The sequence below is a fragment of the Delphinapterus leucas genome, chromosome 1 (assembly GCF_059928025.1).
Source record: "Delphinapterus leucas isolate spDelLeu-1000000601 "Yukka" chromosome 1, BTC_Dleu_Yukka2, whole genome shotgun sequence".
Classification (NCBI taxonomy): Eukaryota; Metazoa; Chordata; class Mammalia; order Artiodactyla; family Monodontidae; genus Delphinapterus; species Delphinapterus leucas.
The window spans coordinates 187465443-187487945 of record NC_143129.1 but is presented as its reverse complement, the minus strand read 5'-3'; positions in this window follow the sequence as shown (position 1 = coordinate 187487945).

Below are 22503 nucleotides of genomic sequence, written 5' to 3'. Positions count from 1 at the left end.
TTTCTGTCTGCCAAGGCCACTTCATTCCGAACCCAGCCTGACAAGTCATAAAAGCTCTTGCATCTGAAGCAAGTGAGAAATAAATCATGTGTTATTATTATTTTCAAAAACACGCCAAAGATATAACTAATAAAACAAAAAAAAACAAGAAACGCACCTGAGCCTTCCCACTTTGTTCTAAAAAATACATTAACAGAATATCCAGCTTCTGTAAATCAAAGGAACGTTTTCTTCAAAGCAACATCCGGACCCTCCTGGAAACCATTCTCTCCCCAAGCTGAGAACCAGCACCAAGGAAACCGGTGGGGAAGAAGCTTTTTTCGGGAAGTGGAGAAACTAACTAGAGGCTCCACGCCCCAGGAGGCCTTGCTGCCTTCTGCCTGTTCCCTTTGTTCTGCAAAAGCTGATGCTGATCTTTAAGCCCAGGACCCCCTGTGTGGTTCGCAGCCCGGGGGTGCCCAGGAGCCGAGCATCCCCTTCTGGGCAGCAGAGGGCACTGGTTTCTCCCAAGTCAGAATTCATCCCGGATCCGATCGCTCAGATCTCTCAGCAGCCATAGCTTTGCTTTCTGGCCCAGAGTCTTGCATGCACACCCTCGCCGGGTACACAACCTCGCCGGTGCCCTTCTCCAAGCAGGACGCACCTCCCCCTCCCGCCCCTCCCAGGGTTATTGCCAGGCTGAGAGGCTCTTGCTCTGAGCCTTTGGAGCAGAAAAACCCGAGCCCTCCCCCACGAGCTGTAAGCAGCAGGGTTTCAGCTGGAAGGTAGGGCAGGCCTGGAAGATGGCCAGGTAGCCTCAGACCCGTCCTTCTTCTTGCAGGGGACAGTCACCTCTGCAGGAAGCCAGCACTGCTGTTCCAATGGCAACTCAAGGCGCAGAGTTGGAGCCATCGCTCCCTCGCTCCCTCGCTCTCTCTCTCCTTCTTTTTCACCCTGAGGTGCCAGATAGAAGCAGATGCTGGAAGGTTTGGAAGAGGCTTGGCCCCCATGTGGCCCAGGAGCCCCTCCATCCATCCTCCCAGACAGGCAACATGTGAAGGTCATTCCAGGCAGATAAGGGGATAAGGACAAAGCTCCTTTCACAGAGATGCCTCTTCTCTGAGTTTCATCCGGTGTTGATTTTTCTCCCCAGGCCAGGCTCCAAGCTGGCACCTGGGCAAACCTAGGTGGACCTGGCAGGCACCCTGTGACACTTGGGTGATATGTGACATATATATGCTCAGATACAAACCAGTGCAGGTCGTCCTGTGCCTGAGGAGCCATAGAACCGATGCTCTAACAGAAATGAAACAGAGAACATGTTTAGGAAAGGAGAGGGTATCCACAAAGGCCTCCCCAGGGAGGTGACCGTCAGCAGAAACTTGGGGGACTTCAGGTAGGAGATTTGCGATTTGAGGCCAGCGTGCCAACTGGAAGGGGGAGAGGGAGAGGGAGAGGGAGGGATGGGGGAAGAGGGGGCGGGACCTCGTCCTGAAGAATCTGAGGAGACACTGTAGAAGCACTGAAGACTTTTAAGTGGCAGATAATATCTGTTTGGAAAAACTCCTAGGAGACACTAGCCCCAGGGAAGAAGCAGAAGCGGCACCTCCCTTGATCTGTCTGGTTAAGGTCACAAGAAAGGACAGGAGAGCAGCCCCAGGCTACAGTTCTCAAGGAAACCTTCCTTCTTAGGGGAGGAGGCCCTGTGGCTCACAGCCCCACCCTGGACCCACCTGAGGGTGGAGAGGGGCGCGGTGGTCATCCTGCTGCTGGGACAGAGGGCAGCAGCTCAAGCCGGAGACTGTCCCAGCACTGGGCAAATGGTCACTAGGCCCAGCTTTTAGTGTCCCCATATTTTTTCAATGTATTTTTAAAAATTTTAAAATTGTAGTAAAATATACAGAACATAAAATTGATCATTTTAACTGTTTTTAACAGGACAATTCTCTGGCATTAAGTACATTCACAATTGCTTTGCACAGCCATCACCACCAACCATCTCCAGAACTCTTCATTTTCCCAAACTGATTTTCTGTCTCCCTTAAACACTAAACCCCTCCAGCCCCCAACACCCAGCATTCCACTCTTCATCTCCATGACGACTCTAGGGACCACATATAAGGGGGGGATCACATAGGATTTGTCTCCACATTTTTTTAACTTTCAAAAGATTAGAAAGGGGCTTCCCTGGTGGCGCAGTGGTGGAGAGTCCGTCTGCCGATGCAGGGGACACGGGTTCATGCCCCGGTCCGGGAAGATCCCACATGCCGCGGAGCGGCTGGGCCCGTGAGCCATGGCCGCTGGGCCTGCGCGTCCAGAGCCTGTGCTCCGCAACGGCAGAGGCCACAGCAGTGGAAGGCCCGCGTACCGCAAAAAAAAATGATTAGAAAACAGATAGACATACAAGAGGGACATTCCTCTCTGTTTTAACCACCTCCCACCCCCAAATCCTAGAAAGCAGAGGGGGCAGGAGGGGCCAGGGCACAGCTGGAATAATGCTGCCGAGAGTGGTCCAGCACACATCTGACGGGATGTCCGTTTCATCACACGCGATGACACCCCTGCTCACAGCAGGGCAGGCCATCCCACAGGAGATGAGTAGATGCCCCATGTTGGCCTCCTGGAGTTGCCCAAACAGGTGTCATTTAGAGGTAAAAGGCAAGGCAAGGTGATGAGCAGGGGCCCTGCCTTCCTCGTCCAGACTGGGAGGGGTCCTGAAGAGGGAATGGGCACTGCCACCCCCTCCCCACGTGGAATAGACTTTGGCATGCCAATGCCCTTGGAGAAGATGACGGAGTCAGTGCTGACCAGATGCTCTCCTGCGGGCTGCAAGTGTGTCCCCCCACCTGGATGCCCTTCAGCCCTCTGTCCTGTCGAGGATCATCCAGGGGGCTTATTTGATTCAGGAGAAAGAACCCTACCCCTAGTCTCTTTCAAAGAAGGGTGCCATGACCTTCTTCTTTATACCATTTGAGGGTCCGCATTTCCTGTAGTGTGGGTGCAGGTTAGGGCTCTGAGTGACAGCAGAGAGAGGCATGGCCCCATCCTCATAATGGAGCTGCAGCTTTGAGCCAAAGCCCCTCCGGCCTGAGCCGTGGGGCGTCCCGACTCACCTGGCCGTGCCTGGGATGGCTGTAGTGCTCTGAGTCCCTGGGGGATGCTGACTTCAGGGTCTGTCACTGAGGCAGGATGACTCTGGCGTCCCCATTTTCCGAGGTGGCACCCCAGGCTGGGCAAGAGCCACCGGCTTCTTTGCAGCCCTCTGACCTGGCCTGCAAGCATGGTGGTTCACATTCTTTCTGTCTCCAGCAAGATCACCTCTTGGGGAGATCCGGGAGGTGGTTTTTCTGACGCAATCCATTAGCCTGTCCTGAGTCCCAGCCTCAGCGAGCGTCCAGCTGAGCAGTGGATTGAAATGGACTCCATTGCTTCCCACAGCCCCTCTGTAGAGCTGGCGGTCCCTCTGCCTGTGGTGGTGGGAGCTGAAAGGGAGCAAGCAGGATGCTGGATGCATTCAGTCACCTGCAGGCCTGGGGTGCCACACCCCTTGTAAGTTAATGCTGGGGGTGGGCCAAGCACCCTCTTGTGAAGCCCAGACCCCCTCCCACGCAGGCAGGAGGACCACTCCATCAGTTGCCGTAGTTAACACGAGGTTCCCCCCCCTGGATTCCTAGCATGTGTACCAGCCCCTGGTGACCAGGTCCAGTGAGACAGCCTTGGCATCCCCAGGACACTTGGGTGTCATTAGCCAGGGAGCTGTGCACCTGGGTCTCAGTGACGGAGGCTCAGAGGAGTTGCGTAGACACCTCCTGCCCTCAGCTCGCTGCCATTTAATCTCTCCTTGTTTTCTTTCCATGCAGGATTCCGTTGGTGAACCTGTAAAAAAAAAAAAAAAAATTACAAATTACAAAAAAACACAAAACCTAAAACTAAACTATCTAAGGGGAGTGTCCCCACACCTACCACTTCTGTTTGCCGGTGGGGAACTCACAGAGCAGGACGCTATAGGCCAAATATATTTTTATAAAAATGCCGACGCCTATGGGGAACTGCCTTCTCCGAGAGCTTCTTTGGGGAACAGAAAGAAGATGGTCCAAGAGAAAGAGCTGGAGACAGAGAAAGGGCAGGAGGACACACCGGAAGCTGGGATTTGTACTGCGATTTTGAACCTGTGCCAATAATACCATTATGTGCCATGTACTGACCCGAGAGACTTGGTGACAAAGCCGAAGCCAAGCAAACCACGAGGAGAAATCTTACAGAAAACAGGAGTGGGCATCTCTTCCGATAGAGTTGCTATTTCTGGTTAATGTACATATATAAATATATAAAGACACACACACACACACACACACACACACACATACACACACACCCCTTTTTTGTACTGTAGCAATTTTTGAAGACCTTCAATGTTCCTTTTTAAAGAAAAAATGTGTTCTCGGTTACAAAATCTGATTTCTTTAACATGCTTAGTATGAACAGAATGAACTGGTGTTTTCTACTTTGCAAACACACACAGGCATACATGTGCATACACACACACGTACGCACATATATATGCATATATCGGAAATGCAGTTCCGCGAGCGAGCGTCTTCTTCCTGGTGACCTGGTGTCCCACTGCCATCCATGCCAGGTGGCCTTGATGCACGCCAACTGGCCCTTGAATGGCATGTCCTGCGTTTGCTAGGCGTTTGGTGAGTGGCGCGATGTGTGATTTATTATCTTGGGCCAGAATGAAGAATGCCATGGTTTTATATACATCCATACATATACGTAATCTATAGACACATAAATACGATCTTTTTTCATTGAATTGTTTGAAGAAGCTACCTAATAGCCATGTGCACACGTGTGTGGCCAGCCACCTACAGATGGGCCTGAGCATCAGATTGGTGGGGGCTGGTGGATTCTTGGCCATCTTTGTGTTATACAGGCATAGACCGAATTAAAGAAATTTTCCAGTTGCAAAAATTAAAGGAATATATCCTTGTAATGTGTGTGCATATGTCAGAGCAGAACTCAGAAATATGTGAGCTCCCCGTTCGTCTGGCAAGGAGCGCTGGACCCCCGGGTCAGTGTACTCTCCATTTCTTTCCCGCGTGTTGGCACTCAGAGGCTGCCTGCTCTTTCTTGAGCCCACGAGTGACTTTAAATTTTGGTGCAGATGGTGGCAAAGATGCTGTCTCTTGTCGGCTCCTTTGGTCAACCTGTGTGCTCTGCCATCAAGAATTCTACTGTGGAGCCTCCCAGTGGAAATAGGGGCCCAGACAGGAGTCCCCTTACAGAGGATCCCAACCACACACTTCACTGAAAATACTCCCTGCCAGCCCTCACCTTACAAAGGCACCCTGATGCCCCGTCGTGTGGTTAGTGGGGGGCACTGTAAGGGATGGAGGTGTCTATCTGGGCTTCGTACTTCCCAGTTAGACAGAGGGCGTGTCCTCCTTCTGGGGACCCCGGATTCGGTGCACATGGCCTGTCTCCTATGAGTCATTTCACCAGTAGGGCTGGCAATGCCACAGACCAGGTTGGCAGGCAGGGAACTAACTCCCCCCACCGCCCTCCCACTTATTGGTCAGGCCGGTGACCTGATTCTTCCACCAGGCTCCCTCTGCAACACCTTGAAATGTGCTTGAAAAGTTGGCTTTGGCACCTTTTGAAATATGGGAGAGTAAAATGATGCCAGTGGAGGGAAAACCTCATTTTTGTCACACCCATTAAGATCGGTATTGGTGATAACTGCTCCAAAAGTAGGATTTTTGGTTTTCGTTTTGTCACTTCCCATCTCCCCGCAAAGCCTGAACAGGACGCAGCAAACATCCACCCCTGACATCCATCGCCTCCAGGCTCTAGACTCACAGCACAGCCTGCGCTCCTCTCTACCCGGCATCCAGCTCACACATCTCATTATCCTCGGGTCACTCTCCCACTGGAGGGCGGCTCTGGGGCCTTCCTGACTCAGGCGAGCACAACGTGGTGTGAGCACCAGCTGAGGGCTGTCAGCACCCTTCAGGGCCGAGGGACCTGCCGCTCTGTGTCAGATGCTCTGAGACGAAGGTGGTGGCTGAGGGGCCTGTTCTACCACTGACAGCAGAGCCTGGGATTCCTGCAGGGATGCAGCTCAGCGACTACTGCGTCGCCTCTGACTGCAGCTCGGCCCTCTCCCCGGACCTCAGGCTGCCCTCGGGATGCCTGAGCACCAGGTGGTACCGAGCTTTGCAAGGAACCTGAGAATAACGACCCCCTCCCGCTCCCAACACACACACACACACACACACACACACACACAAGCCCCTTGGCTCGCGCCCAGGGCAGGGCTGGGGGACACACATACAGCCACCAGACAAGCCACACTTGCAGTTCCCCACCGGGAAGTCTAACATCTGTCAAGACAAATCCACTTTGGGGAAAGCTACCATTTCATGATGATTGAGGAAGTGTGTGTAGAGATGTTTTATTTTATTTTTCTAATGGTTACCTGGAAACATGATCTCTATACAAAGAGATAACAAATGAAAGTGAGCAAGCTTACAAAACTCAGCTCCACCCACAGTCAAGTCTATGAAACAATACAATGTGGTATTTTTCCTGAATCAGGCCCCGTGTACACGTGTCCAAGCATTGCATGTATCTGCGTCTGATGAGTTTGACCCGGCCACCCTTCCTCAGCCCTGGGGTGATGTCCTGGGTCAGTCAGTGTTCCCTCTTCTAGGCTCCTTGGATTTCAGAATCCATCAGCTATCCCTCTGTGATCAACCTCAGAGCTGTAACTTCTTAGACCCCAGGGCCCCAGTTCTTACATTTGCTTTAGCTTTTTTTTTTTCTTCTTCAAGAAAGGTATTCAAAGGAAGGTACTCACCATATTGTTTGGTGAGGTCCCCAAAGACGTGTCCACCTCCATCTTATCCCCTCAGGGAGTCTGAAACCCCACAATCATCAGCCCCTGGGCAGCACATCACCTCTGTCCCTTGCCTACCTATCGACTCTTAAAACTTTTAAAACAACAGGGCTTGGCTTTCAGGAACTCTCTGCTGTGTGGTCAAGTCTATTTCTAGGCTTAATCACTTCTGTGTGTACTTGACGCCATTTTTATCTGGTTGAAATAACCAGTGTAATTCCTTTCATTTACAAGTTCTGAGTGCCATGGGGAAGATGCTCCAGGCAAGATCAGGAAAGCCTCCTGACCTTTTCCTACCAGACTCAGAGTCCAGCAGTGTCCAAGGAGAGGCCACTTAGGAAGCCGTGTTTTCTCCGAAGTGTTTCCAGTCCTTCCCAGTCCTGAGTGCGGGTGGACTTCTTGGGTTGCCTTCAACTCCCAGACATTGATCTCAGTCCTCCACGGAACATTGTAAACTTAGAAGCCTACAGCCATCAGCAGATCCCGCCACCTCTCTGAATTTGACCACCAGGAATTCAGTAATTACTGCAGGGACCTTGCCCTCTTCAAACATTCGTACTTCGGACAAGTTTGTTACTCTTTCTCGGCCACATTTCAACATCAATCAGAACTTTCCTTACAGGTTTTGGTCTTCAGGAATTCTGTGTGTGGATGTCCACTCCCATGTGTTAGCTCATGAAATGGACACAATAGAAAATAGGCCCTTTTGCCCTGCGTGGTCTCTATTTGACTCTATTGCCCATAGAGATATTCCATCTCTTTCGCTTCTTCTCCCAGATGGTTCAGCATGATCAGTAGCTCAAGATGCTTATCTTGGAAGATAATAAGAGGAACCAGGGCTGAGGTTCAGGGCTGGGACCAGCAGCTCTTTTATGGTCAGGCTGGATCTTCTCATACCTTTCATTTCAAAATGGCATGCGTACACACTTTTTCTTTGTCTACACTTTGACACTCTTTCATCAGGGAGATCTCAGCCTAAGTGAGTCTCGACATTCCACTGGGCTCTCTGTCCCTGGCTCTTCCAAGGAGCTACTGCACAAGTTAGGATGGGAAAAGATACTGAGTTCTGTTGAGATTCAGCTGTCATTCTTGCTGCAGCATGGGGGTCCTTTAAGAAGGCACTACTCGTATATGCACTTAGGATAGAAACATCTCTTTGTGGCTCCTGCAATTAGCTGAAAATCCATCCATCTGCTTATTCAACAAAGACTTGTTGATCTTCTGCCATGTTGGTGATCAGTGAGGAGCAAGATGGACATGCTCCTGCCCCTGTGGGTTTTACTTTCTGTGCCAGATAGAGGAAGACAATTGACACAGAGCAAACAATAATTTCGATAGAACGATGAGTGAAAGGAAGGCAGCAGAGCAGAATGATAGGAAAGAAAGAAAGAGAAATGGGAGTTGTCTGGGTTTCTTCATCTGGCCATCATTTCCAACTGGGAAATCGTCACTTGCTTCCCGAAGGTCGGTCTGAGATTGAGGGAGCAAGAACGCCTTACTCTTATTTCCTGGATAAAAATGCAGTGCCGAGGAATAAGATGTCCTAGTCATGACAAGCTCTTCCACCCCTCAGTCATTCTAGCAAGGAGTGACACGGCAGGGGAAACAGAGAGATGGGACCAGGATGAGGTATGTCGTCCAGGTGATGAACTTGGTCTCTTCCTGGATGGCTGTCCCCCTCTCTCCCAGGTCCCCTCCCCATCCCTAGGTTGTCAAGTCACCATTAGGTCAACCAGGTCTCAAGGAGGACAAAGGAATTCAAGGACAAAGAGGAGGTGCACTGGACACCAGGGGCCCCAGGGAGAGCCACCCCTCCTCATTAGAGAAGGCAGCTGCCTTTTCCAAAGTTCAACCTCAATACAGAACATATTCAGTAACATACTTCTAAACAACATCTGCTCTTATTCCAAAACACGCTATGATTCATGTAATTTTGGAGTGGTTACTTCGGTGCAGTTTGTCAATTTCCTATGCCGTACTGTTTTTTGATAGTTTGTTTGTTTTCCGATGTAAATAGCACAGCCTACATAAATGAGCCAAACTCTCACCATCTGAGAATCTTTGATTATTCTTCCCAACTTGTGCTTTTTCGCCTACTCTGAGCCAAGATCTCTGTGTTAGTTACACTCAGCGTTATTACTGGGGCTTCCTTCCAGGTCCTAAATGATTGATTGCCATTTTGAAATATGCTTCCAGCCCTTCATTCCAAAAACTGTAAGGCATGGTTGGGCAGTTTTGCATTTCTGGGTTTCGAGTTTGCATTTGAATGTAAAGAGTGGGCTAAACAGAGGTGTAGAGAGAGAAGCAATATTTTTAGATCACCCCACCCACTAAACAAACAGAAAGATTGAGCTTCTTTGGACCACAAATGATTCTAGAAAGATACCAGCCAGCAAGCCTACTATAGCTAAACTCCAGAGTTCAAATCGGTCATCATGTGAGCATGCAAGTAAGAAATTTAACTATGGGCCAGTCTCTCTTTATGCCAAAGGGGCAGCTGTAACATTTGCACTTTGTCAGGGGAGCAGCCCCGCCAGAGCAGCCAGCCTCCCAGGGTAGGGGGTGGGCTCACACGTACCCCCTTCCACTCTGCTTCATTGTAGTTGAGTAGGTTCAACAGCTAGTCTGCACCGATGAGAAAGCTGTGCACACAACGGGGCCAAGAATATGAAAGGGCAAGGAGAAGGCAGGTGAGATGCTTGTGTGGGCTCTTGAAGGCAGTAGTACATGGACAGAGCCGGGTTGGGGGCGAGGGCCTTCTCTCCATGCATTCCTAGACGCCACGACAGCGACAGGTGCACACTTCACACTTGTAAACGCGTGGCCCACACCCAACTGTAAAGGCAACTGAAGAGAATGGTCATCTGGGTTATAATATGTGTCTGTGTTGGAGCTGGAATGCTAACATCAATCCTTCCAGGAGCCCCACTGCGTTTCCCACTTGCTGGTTTCCCTGTTAAATGCTCCAAGACTTACTGGGTGTAGAATCAAGAGAGTAGTTTTGAATGAATCCATAAATCTAAGTCTTATATGGAACAGCCTCAGCTTAAGAGGGGGGTATAAACTGGGCCAGCCCTGCCATCAGGAACACAAAGCTTTATAAGCACTTAGGGTGGGGGGAGTGTAAATAGCTAGTGAGTAGTGGGGGAAGGGTCAGTGAACCTGTAAATGGCCCCGTTATCTCTTCCATGTAGGTAGGAATCAGAACACACATGTACCATGGAGCGCACAAATTGAATGGGTTAAGAGAATAAGCCGAGAGGGTTGCTAAGACATTCCCTGGGGCTGAATTAACTCTTGCTCCTATCTTGATTCTCAAAGTAAAATATCTGCTGAGTCATGGAATGGACGCAGAGAAGGTCAGATTGTAGGAAACCCTTCTTCATAAAGTTAATTATTTTTTCCTAGGTGGTCTCTGTCTTAAAAATAAAATCCCCTGGAGACCTGGATTCTTATAAACACCCAAATATTTGCAACACCAAATAACTCCCCAGAAGCTTCATTCGTATGTGGACTGTCCACACTGGTGGGGTTCTGTCGGACTTTTGAAATTCTGCAGTAGATTCTTCAGTGTTGATGTTTGTAGCTTTGGAATTGGTGAACTGGCAGTTCACGCCAGTCTTACTGACTGTGACAAGTTATTGCTTCCGGAGAAGTGGGGAGAACTTTTTTCATGGGAGAAATGAATCTTAAGTTCTAGTTTTGGGCATCATCATGTACCATGAAGACTTGTTGCCACTAAAAGTCTGGGATGGGGAACACTCTGAGGACCCCCGATACAATTGTTTCAAGTCACCACGCAGGAAACTACAAGAACAACCACCATTGTCCCAAGCCAAAAGGGACACTTTCAAAGCCATTGTGACACCCCAAACCCAATTTCCAGCCTTTGGGGGATTAATTGGAGTAGGAGAGAGGGGTTTTTCTGAAGTTTTAGGTTGCTGGAATCCACATAGCAGTAGAGCAGTGAGCCAATAGCATTGTTCTTGACAAGGTTTCATGTGGCAGTGGCTACCACCAGAAATAACTCTCTCCCTCTGCCTGCAAAGGCTATTTTAGGCTGGACTCCACTCTGTATTATCTCTCCCTTAGGCTTATGGATTTCTAACATCAAGTGGTGTTGTGACTGCCTACAACTTAAGGTCTACAAGGCAACGTGAGTATTTTTTTCATGATGAACTTACAGCAAGTAGACATGAACTGACATGAAAGTTCTGGAAAGGAGAGATTTCTAAGGCACTGTTAAGTATTGTGCCATTTCCACATACAAGCACAACTGCCAGTCAAGGGCCTTAAAGACAGGGATGTGTGGCTGGTTTTGAAAAGTCAGCAGGCTTTACAGAGCCCACCTGTGGCCACATACGCCTTGAGTTGAACTGTCATGACCTACAGAAAACACATTTTGTTTCATTACTTTTGTTCTTTTGCTTTTCATGTGCATTTGGGTTGTTTCCTCTGAAGCCAGAAGGGTGAAAGGACTTGAACGAAATCGGTTCTCAGTCGACTGACAATAAATTTGATCCTTTGATGAATTCCCAGCACAAGATGACATGGAATGGCTTGGGGTTCAGCAAAGGTTTCAGAGATGCATACGTGTTCTGCTTGGTGGGAAGATGAGCACTGTCCATGGCATTTGCTGCTCCCTGAGATGTTCTCCAGTAGTGGGGAGAGGAGATGTGGGAACTTGCAAAGTTTGGGAATGAAACGTTGAGATTTCGGGAGAATATTGTAATCAATTTTGGGTTCTGGATAATTGGTTTCTTAAAAACTAGATAGTGTTGTGGATTTTTTTTTTTCTGCTTTTTTTGGGCAAACCTATTGTAATCCTTTCTTCCTCTTGCCTCCCTTGGAGAAAAAAGATGGTGGGCGATGGAGCCCAGAACACACTTAACCTTTAGCTAAAATTATTTAAAGGAAAAGCAGAAAAACAGCCAAGCCTCACCTGACCTTGAATGACTTTGTTAAGTTTACTTAACTCGTGATTGATACATGGATTGACAAGAGATGAACTGATGTTCTGTCTCTCTATACATGCACTGTTGAACATGAATTAAACCCTTGAACATGACTTAGACCCAGAACGCATTAAACTGGACATTGGAGGAAATGTGAGACTACACATTGATTATCTTTCCAAAGTCTTTTATATTTTTTTCAAAAGGAATAAATGTTTACTGAAAACATTTAGAAAATATCAATAACCAAACAGAAGGGAAACATCGGAAGCCCTTCAGTTACTGTCTAATTCAGTGGAACCTGTTCATGAAGGGCTGAGCGAGAGACAGCAAGTCGCAGAGATCTGTCCATGGTAAGCACGGTTGACCTAGCTGGCTCCAATGTACGTTTTTTAAAAAGTTAGTCCAATTCGCATTTGAGCACATCTTTGCCGGTTTAACTTGTCATGGACTCAAGTCTTTGCTGATCATGAGAATGCCTGTATGACTAAGTGGAAAATACAGTCAACCATTTGGATGTTTTGTTTTCACATCCATCATCAAGCATGGATCCCTGGGCACATCTGGGTGTTTGGGGGGGTATACACAGAATACTCAGAGAAACATCCAAACTCTTGGCTGGATTCTTCACATGGGGCATCTATCTGAGGGTCAAAGACCTGAGAACCAGAAGGCTCCATGTTCTTTGCGATACCCCTCGTGTAATTGAACCACACTTGAATTCACCAGGTCTAAGTACATACATTTAAACATGGACCCATTTCTCCCTCTTCTTCCCCAGCTCACCCGTGGAACTAGGAAACTCACAAACCATGAACTTGAACCACAGGACAAGAAGGTCAATGGTGGTGGCCACCCTGGCTCATTTTCACAGCTGTTAAGTTGAATGTTTTAGAACTTTATTTTTCTCCCCTCCTCCCACTCATGTATAGAAACACTGGGTTTATTTTGATTTTCCTAAATTATTTTCTGATACAATAAACTGTTTACTGTTTATTTATACTTTTACATGGATCACTTGTTCTTTTTCCACAGAAAAACAGAAGCCTCTCTCTTTAAGTGTTATACATATATATCTATGCCTCAGCTGTCCTTATAGACATATTTATATATCATCTTCCTGAAACAAGTTATTGTAGTTTATTGTTGTGTTTTTCTTTAAATGCATCTCATAATTATGTTAATAAACAGAAATTACATGATATATTGGGGTGGGGGTTGGGGGGCTGGGTGTGATTTCCATACAGGTGAACTTTTATTCCAGATTTTTTTAAGTTGTTTCTGTATTTCAAAACTATGTAATTTGGAAAATAGTGTCAATGCAGCACCTATATCAACTTTGCTTTGTATATTCAGTACTCTGATGTTGCTATTAAAAAAAAAAAACATAATATGAAAAAAAAGAGACAAAAGAATCACCATTAGTTCAGGCCGTGACCTCAAAATGACTTTTTCTAAATGCTATTTGTTTATTTATTTATTTTTTAACAGTATTATATGAAACTGACTCTAAGAATATGGGTATTCATGTCTATGTCATGGTTCACATATTCTAAGATTTCCTCCCTGTATATTCATTATTTCCAAACCAATTCTTTCCCAGTTCAACCACAAAGAAAACATTTCCGGGTCTCCGGGTGTGGGTCCTGGGCTGCTTGTAGCCGAGTCTGTGCCAATGGGGACAGTCCCACAACACTGTACCCGAGACCACAATTGCCCCCAAAATCAAACTGGGGGTTCCCCATTGTGCTTTTGTGGACGGTCTGAGTCCAGCTCACACCTGCAGAGATTTCCTGCAGAGGAAACTGCCCCCGAGAGGAAAAGAGGCACAAAGCTTATATTTGTGCCTATCTGTGCCAAGGAAAGGCCCCCATCCTTGAGCCAGGGGACACACAGAGCACGCGTAGTTTACAGAGACAGAAGACGGGCTCAGATCAGGCTAATGATGTGTGAGTACGGACCCTGCCACCAGCCCAGCGGTTCTTCATCAGGGGCAGTCTTACCCCCCCAGGGAACATCTGGCAATGTCTGGAGACATTTTTGGTGTCACGCTGCAGAGGGGTTGCTCCTGGACTCTGGTGGGTAGAAGCTAGGATGTTGCTAAGCATCTTACAACACACTGGATGGTCCCCAAAGCAACGGTCAGACCCAGATGTCCACAGCGCCCAGGTTGAAAAGCCTGTCCTCACCTTCAGGGGATGTAGGCTGAATTCTGCTCTGGTGGTGGGCATGGGTCTTGCTCCACTGATGTGGATTAAAAGAGGATGCCCTTGCCTCAGCGGCAGAGGTTTCCCTGCTCCCAGGGCTGCAGGCTCTCTGGTCGAGTCTGAGAAAGCAGGGACCTTAATTAAGGCCGTCTTCTTTTTTCAGGAAATGACACTATCAGCCCAGAGCGTTCCTCTTCGGACAGCGCCTGTCCACACACCTGCTGTGGTCTCAGTGTTGGGGATCCCTTGAACACACTGCCAAAGTCCTATACACCATCAGCTGTCCCAAGATACCAGGAGCTCGCCTGGCTTGTGCAGGACCCCTAGCCCAGGGGGTGGGGCCGAGCTGAACCCAGTACCTCACCCCATCTGCCCACCTCCAGCCATGGCCTCACAGACCTCCAGAAACACCTCTGCAGCACCGTTCACCAGCTGCTAAGTTTCCTGGCCCCTCTTTAGGTACATCCATTGCCAAGGCCAACATCCAGCCTCAGGAAGACAGGAGAGAAGGGGGCAGGGAGCTGGGGTCCCAGGGATTAGGCAACACAAAAGAGCTGACCTGCACCTCAGGACCCCAGCTGAAGGTCTGCAGAGTTGGCGAAATGAGGTCTCGGCCATCTTTTCTGAGAAGGAAAACACATTCAAGGATGCAGATGTGCCAACGATTGGAAGCCGGGGGTAGAGGATTCCTTTCAAATTCGAATGAGCATCCTTCCCCCCTAATTAGCTCCGGAGTGTAGGTGGCACCCCTCCCCCACCCACACCCTGTGCCCACTGCAGGACCCACAGGTGATTTACGTGTTGCCTCATCCGGCACAGCGGGGACAGATGCGCTTCCATTCCGTCTCCTTTCGGAGCGGTGCCTTTGCCTTTGCTCCTCTCTCACCCTGGGAGCCTCCGTTGGCTTCTGAGGCTGTGAGCCTGCAGATGGCTGTGGTGACCAAGGACTCCCCAGGGAGAACCTCTCCTCAGTCTGTGAGGGGCTTAATGCCCTGAGACACATTGATGAATGGGATACATAACTGTCTTTAACAAGCAGAAAAAACAATACCACTTTGGTCATTTAACTGATATAAACAAATCAACAGCCTGGATGCCATCAAAATAAATTCAAATTTCTCACCAGTGAGAGAGGGAAATTGGGATTTTAGAGTCCATTTGCTAGTGTGTATAGCCCTTGCCTTTGAACTGAAGCCAAGGACATAAATATGCGGTCTCAGTATAGCTGAATACATTTGGCAGAGCTGACCATGATGGGTGTCCAAATGTGTAAGCCCAGCAGAAACCTTTTGGTGCTGGAGGGAGGCTGGAGATGTTTCCCCCTCTTGGAGCATTGGAGGGACATGGCCTGTGACACAAGGTTTCTTCAGCAACCGTCACCACTAACTGTAGGGAGGGCAGGGAAAGATGTTTACGGGGAACTAAGGGCCCACATCATTTCCCTCAAGAGGAAGTCAATTCAGCAAAGATGAACACTTGTCCACCACAAAAGCAACTCAACGAACCACCCAGGCTGAAAAAGACCACAGGATTCTAGATCCTACAAGTCTCCTGGTCTACGGGGACGCTGCCTGGAGACATTGTTGGTTGTCACAATTAGGGAAGAGGTGCTACTGACATCTGGCATGTGGAGGCCAGAGATGCTGCCACACCTTTGTCAGGTACAGGATGGCAAAGAATGATCCAACCCAAATGTTAACAATGCCGACATGGAGAAACCCTGCTTTAGGGGAGTTAAAGTTGACCTTCTTTCTGCAGAGGGTAACTTTTAATAGACTGGGTGTTGCTTCTCCAACACATCTGGTCTGCCACTGGTTGGCTTCCATGATTGACCGTACAGTCTTCCTTAAAACACCAACTCTGTCAGGAGACAATGGTTGCATCACCGGCGGCATCCCAGGCAGCAAAGTGCAGGCTCCCCTTTCCCGGTTTTTGTTTTTTCTTTTTCAGAATTTGCTTTCTCTCTTTTTTTAAAAAAATTTTTTAAATTTTATTTTTTTATACAACAGGTTCTTATTATTTATCCATTTTATACATATTAGTGTATATATGTCAATCCCAATTTCCCAATTCATGACACCACCACCACCCCCCTGCCGCTTTCCCCCCTTGGTGTCCATACATTTGTTCTGTACATCTGTGTCTCAACTTATGCCCTGCAAACTGGCTCATCCGTACCATTTTTCTACATTCCACATATATGTGTTAATATATGATATTTGTTTTTCTCTTTCTGACATACTTCACTCTGTATGACAGTCTCTAGATTCATCCACGTCTCTACAAATGACCCAATTTTGTTCCTTTTTATGGCTGAGTAATATTCCATTGTATATGTGTACCACATCTTCTTTATCCATTCCTCTGTCAATGGGCATTTAGGTTGCTTCCATGACCTGGCTATTGTAAATAGTGCTGCAATGAACATTAGGGTGCATGTGTCTTTTTGAATTATGGTTTTCTCTGGATATATGCCCAGTAGTGGGATTGCTGGATCATATGGTAATTCTATTTTTAGTTTTCTAAGGAACCTCAATACTGTTCTCCATAGTGGCTGTATCAATTTACATTCCCACCAACAGTGCAAGAGGGTTCCGTTTTCTCCACACCCTCTCCAGCATTTGTTGTTTGTAGATTTTCTGATGATGCCCATTCTAACTGGTGTGAGGTGATACCTCATTGTTGTTTTGATTTGCATTTCTCTAATAATTAGTGATGTCAAGCAGCTTTTCATGTGCTTCTTGGCCATCTGTATGTCTTCTTTGGAGAAATGTCTATTTAGGTCTTCTGCCCAATTTTGTACTGGGTTGTTTTTTTTTTTAATATTCAGCTGAATGAGCTGTTTATATATTTTGGAGATTAATCCTTTCTCCGTTGATTCGTTTGCAAATATTTTCTCCCATTCTGAGGGTTGTCTTTTCATCTACTTTGTAGTTTCCTTTGCTTTGCAAAAGGTTTTAAGATTCATCAGGTCCCATTTCTTTATTTTTGTTTTTATTTCCTTTACTCTAGCAGGTGGATCAAAAGATATCTTGCTGTGATTTATGTCAAAGAGTGTTCTTCCTAGGTTTTCCTCTAAGAGTTTTATAGTGTCCAGTCTTACATTTAGGTCTCTAATCCATTTTGAGTTTATTTTTGTGTATGGTGTTAGGTAGTGTTCTAATTTCATTCTTTTACATGTAGCTGTCCAGTTTTCCCAGCACCACTTATTGAATAGACGTCTTTTCTCCATTGTATATCCTTGCCTCCTCTGTCATAGATTAGTTGACCATAGGTGTATGGGCTTCTCTATGGGCTTTCTATCCTGTTCAATTGATCTCTATTTCTGTTTTTGTGCCAATACCATATTGTCTTGATTACTGTAGCTTTGTAGTATAGTCTGAATTCAGGGCGTATGATTCCTCCAGCTCCGATTTTTTCCCTCAAGGCTGCTTTAACTATTCAGGGTCTTTTGTGTCTCCATACAAATTTTAAGATTTTTTGTTCTAGTTCTGTAAAAAATGCCATTGATAATTTTATAGGGATTGCATTGAATCTGTAGGTTGCTTTGGTAGTATAGTTATTTTCACAATATTGATTCTTCCAATCCAAGAACATGGTATATCTCTCCATCTGCTTGTATCGTCTTTAATTTCTTTCATCAGTGTCTTACAGTTTTCTGCATACTGGTCTTTTGCCTCCCTAGGTAGGTTTATTCCTAGGTACTTTATTCTTTTTGTTGCAATTGTAAATGGGAGTGTTTCCTTAATTTCTCTTTCAGATTTTTCATCATTAGTGTATAGGAATGAAAGAGATTTCCGTGCATTAATTTTGTATCCTGCTACTTTACCAAATTCACTGATTAGCACTAGTAGTTTTCTGGTAGCATCTTTAGGATTCTCTAGTTATAATACCATGTAATCTGCAAACAGTGTGAGTTTTACTTCTTCTTTTCCAATTTGTATTACTTTTATTTCTTTTTCTTCTCTTATTGCCATGGCTAGGCCTTCCAAAACTATGTTGAATAACAGTGGTGGGATTGGACATCCTTGTCTTGTTCCTGATCTTAGAGGAAATGCTTTCAGTTTTTCACCATTGAGAATGACGTTTGCTGTGGTGTTGTCATATATGGCCCTTATTATGTTGAGGTAAGTTCCCTCTGCCCCCACTTTCTGGAGAGTTTTTATCATAAATGGGTGTTGAATTTTGTCAAAAGCTTTTGCTGCATCTATTGAGATGATCATATGGTTTTTATTCTTCAATTTGTTAATGTGGTGTATCACATTGATTGATTTGCATATATTGAGGAATCCTTGCATCCCTGGGGTAAATCCCACTTGATCATGGTGTATGATCCTTTTAATGTGTTGTTGGATTCCGTTTGCTAGTATTTTGTTGAGGATTTCTGCATCTACATCATCAGTGATATTGGTCTGTAATTTTCTTTTTTTGTAGTATCTATCTTTGTCTGGTTTGGGTATCAGGGTGATGGTGACCTCATAGAATGAGTTTGGGAGTGTTCCTTCCTCTGAAACTTTTTGGAAGAGTTTGAGAAGGATGGTGTTAGCTCTTCTGTAAATGTTTGATAGAATTCACCTGTGAAGCCATCTGGTCGTGGACTTTTGTGTGTTGGAAGATTTTTAATCACAGTTTCAATTTCATTACTTGTGACTGGTCTGTTCATATTTTCTATTTCATGGTTCAGTCTTGGAAGGTTATACCTTTCTAAGAATTTGTCCATTTCTTCCAGGTTGTCCATTTTATTGGCATAGAGTTGCCTGTAGTAGTCTCTTAGGGTGCTTTGCTATTGTTTCCTTTGTTTTTATTTCATTTATTTCTTCTCTGATTTTTATGATTCCTTTCCATCTGCTAACTTTGGGCTTTGCTTGTTCTTCTTTCTGTAGTTCCTTTAGGTGTAAGGTTAGATTGTTTATTTGAGATTTTTCTTATTTCTTGAGGTAGGCTTGTATTGCTATAAACTTCCCTCTTAGAACTGCTTTTGCTGCATCCCATAGGTTTTGGATCATCGTGTTTTCATTGTCATTTGTCTCTCGGTATTTTTTGATTTCCTCTTTTATTTCTTCAGTGATCTCTTGGTTATTTAGTAACATATTGTTTAGCTTCCATGTGTTTGTGTTTTTTACATTTTTTCCCCTGTAATTGATTTCTAATCTCATAGCATTATTGTCAGAAAAATTGCTTGATATGATTTCAATCTTCTTAAATTTACTGAGACTTGATTTGTGACCCAAGATTTGATCTATCCTGGAGAACGTTCTGTGTGCACTTGGGAAGAAAGTCTAATCTGCTGTTTTGGGATGGACTATAATATAAATAAAAATTAAATCTATCTGGTCTATTGTGTTATTTAAAGCTTGTGTTTCCTTATTAATTTTCTGTTTGGATGATCTGTCCATTGGTGTAAGTGAGGCGTTAAAGTCCCCCATTGTTATTGTGTTACTGTCGATTTCCTTTTTTATAGCTGTTAGCAGTTGCCTTATGTATTGAGGTGCTCCTGTGTTGGGTGCGTATTTATTTATAATTGTTATATCTTCTTCTTGGATTGATCCCTTGATCATTATGTAGTATCGTTCCTTGTCTCTTGTAACATTCTTTATTTTAAAGTCTATTTTATCTGATATGAGTATTGCTACTCCAGCTTTCTTTGATTTCCATTTGCATGGGATATTTTTTTTCATCCCCTCTCAGTCTGTATGTGTCCCTAGGTCTGAAGTGGGTCTCTTGTAGACAGCATATATATAGTTCTTGCTTTTGTATCCATTCAGTGAGCCTGTGTCTTTTGTTTGGAGCATTTAATCCATTCACATTTAAGGTAATTATTGATATGTATGCTCCTATTACCATTTTCTTCATTGTTTTGGGTTTGTTTTTGTAGGTCTTTTTCTTCTCTTGTGTTTTTCACTTAGAGAAGTTCCTTTAGCATTTGTTTTAAAGCTGTTTTGGTGGTACTGAATTCTCTTAGCTTTTACTTGTCTGTAAAGCCTTTGATTTCTCAATCGAATCTGAAGGAGATCCTTGCCAGGTAGAGTAACCTTGGTTGTAGTTTCTTCCCTTTCATCACTTTAAATATATGCTACTCTCTTCTGGCTTGTAGAGTTTCTGCTGAGAAATCAGCTGTTAACCTTATGGGAGTTCCCTTGTATTTTATTTGTCATTTTTTCCTTGTTGCTTTCAATAGGTTTTCTTTCTCTTTAATTTTTGTTTATTTGATTACTATGTGTCTTGGCTTGTTTCCCCTTGGGTTTATCCTGTGTGAGACTCTCTGCGCTTCCTGGACTTGGGTGGCTATTTTCTTTCCCATGTTAGGGAAGTTTTTGACTATAATCTCTTCAAATATTTTCTCGGGTCCTTTCTCTCTCTCTTCTCCTTCTGGGACCCCTATAATGCGAATGTTGTTGCGTTTAATGTTGTCCCAGTTGTCTCTTAGGCTGTTTCCATTTCTTTTCATTCTTGTTTCTTTATTCTGTTCTGTGGCAGTGAATTCCACCATGCTGTCTTCCAGGTCACTTATCTATTCTTCTGCCTCAGTTATTCTGCTATTGATTCCTTCCAGTGTATTTTTCATTTCAGTTATTGTATTGTTCATCTCTGTTTGCTTGTTTTTTAATTCTTCTAAATCTTTGTTAAGCATTTCTTGCAAATTCTCAATTTTTGCCTGTATTCTTTTTCCGAGGTCCTGGATCATCTTCACTATCATTATTCTGAATTCTTTTTCTAGAAGTTTGCCTACCTCTATTTCATTTAGTGTTTTTTCTGGGTTTTTATCTTGTTCCTTCATCTGGTACATAGCTCTCTGCCTTTCATCTTGTCTACCTTTCTGTGAAAGTGGTTTTTGTTCCACAGGCTGCAGGATTGTAGTTCTTCTTGCTTCTGCTGTCTGCCCTCTGGTGGATGAGGCTATCTAAGAGGCTTGTGCAAGTTTCCTGATGGGAGGGGCTGGTGGTGGGTAGAGTTGACTGTTGTTCTGGTGGGCAGAGCTCAGTAAAACTTTAATCTCCTTGTGTGCTGATGGGTGGGGCTGTGTTCCCTCCCTGTTGGCTGTTTGGCCTGAGGCGACCCAATACTGGAACCTATCTGGTCTCTTTATTGGGGTTAGTGGTGGACTCTGGGAGGGCTCACACCAAGGAGTACTTCCTAGAACTTCTGCTGCCAGTGTCCTTGTCCTCATGGTGAGACACAGCCACCCCCGCCTCTGCAGGAGACCCTCCAGCACTAGCAGGTAGGTCTGGTTCAGTCTCCTATGTGGTCACTTCTCCTTCCCTTGGGTATTGATGTGCATACTACTTCATGTGTGCCCTCCAAAATTGGAGAGTCTGTTTCCCCTAGTCCTGTCAAATTCCTGCAATCAAATCCCTCTAGCCTTCAAAGTCTGATTCTCTAGGAATTCCTCCTCCCATTGCCAGACCCCCAGGTTGGGAAGCCTGATGTGGGACTCAGACCCTTCACTCCAGTGGGTGGACTTCTGTGGTATAAGCGTTCTCCAGTTTGTGAGTCACCCACCCAGCCATTATGGGATTTGATTTTATTGTGATTGCACCCCTCCTACCATCTCATTGTGGCTTCTCCTTTGTCTTTGGATGTGGGGTATCTTCTTTGGTGAGTTCCAGTGTCTTCCTTTTGATGATTGTTCAGCAGTTAATTGTGATTCTGGTGCTCTTGCCAGAGGGAGTGGGAGCACGTCCTTCTACTCTGCCATCTTGAACCAATCTCTCTTGGCTTTTACTTTTTAACCTGGGTTATTGCCTGCTGGAACAAAGTAACACAAACTGAGTGGCCTGGAACAAACGAAATTTATTGTCTCAGCATTCTGGAGGCTGAAAGTCTAAAATCAAGGGGTTGTCAGGGCCATGCTCCCTCAGAAAGCTCTGGAGAAGGGCATCCCAGGCCTCTGTCCTGGCTTCTGGTTGTTCCTTGGCTTGTGGAAACATCACTCCAGTCCTCACATGGCATCTCCTTGTGTGTGATTTTGTGTCCAAATTTCCCCATTTTATAAGGTACCAGTCCTATTGGATTAGGGCCTCACCCTGCTCCAGGATGACCTCATTTTAACTTATCATAGCTTAGGTGATCCTATTTCTAAATAAGGTATCATCCTGGCATCCTGGAGGTTAGTTAGGACTTCATTGTGTGTGAACTTGGGAGACAGAATTCAGCCCAGAGCACTGGGAGACCAGAGTGAGGTGTGGTCACTAGGATTGAATCCAGCCCCATTTTTCCCTGTCCTGTATCTGCCCCTAAAAAAAGTGAGGAGCTGGAGGCTGGGAGGGGTAAATCCAGAAGGAAGTTTCAGGTTTCCCCTCCCCCCATATAATCTGGGGGGTTTGATGACAGAAGTCTGGTGGGGGCATCACCTTTTAATTCTGAGGCAGCTGGTTTTCTATCTGGAAGCCCAGCTGGCCTTTGAAAGAAGTGACTTCGTTTTAAAGTGACTGTCCCCAGAATAGTGTTTTGCTTTGGT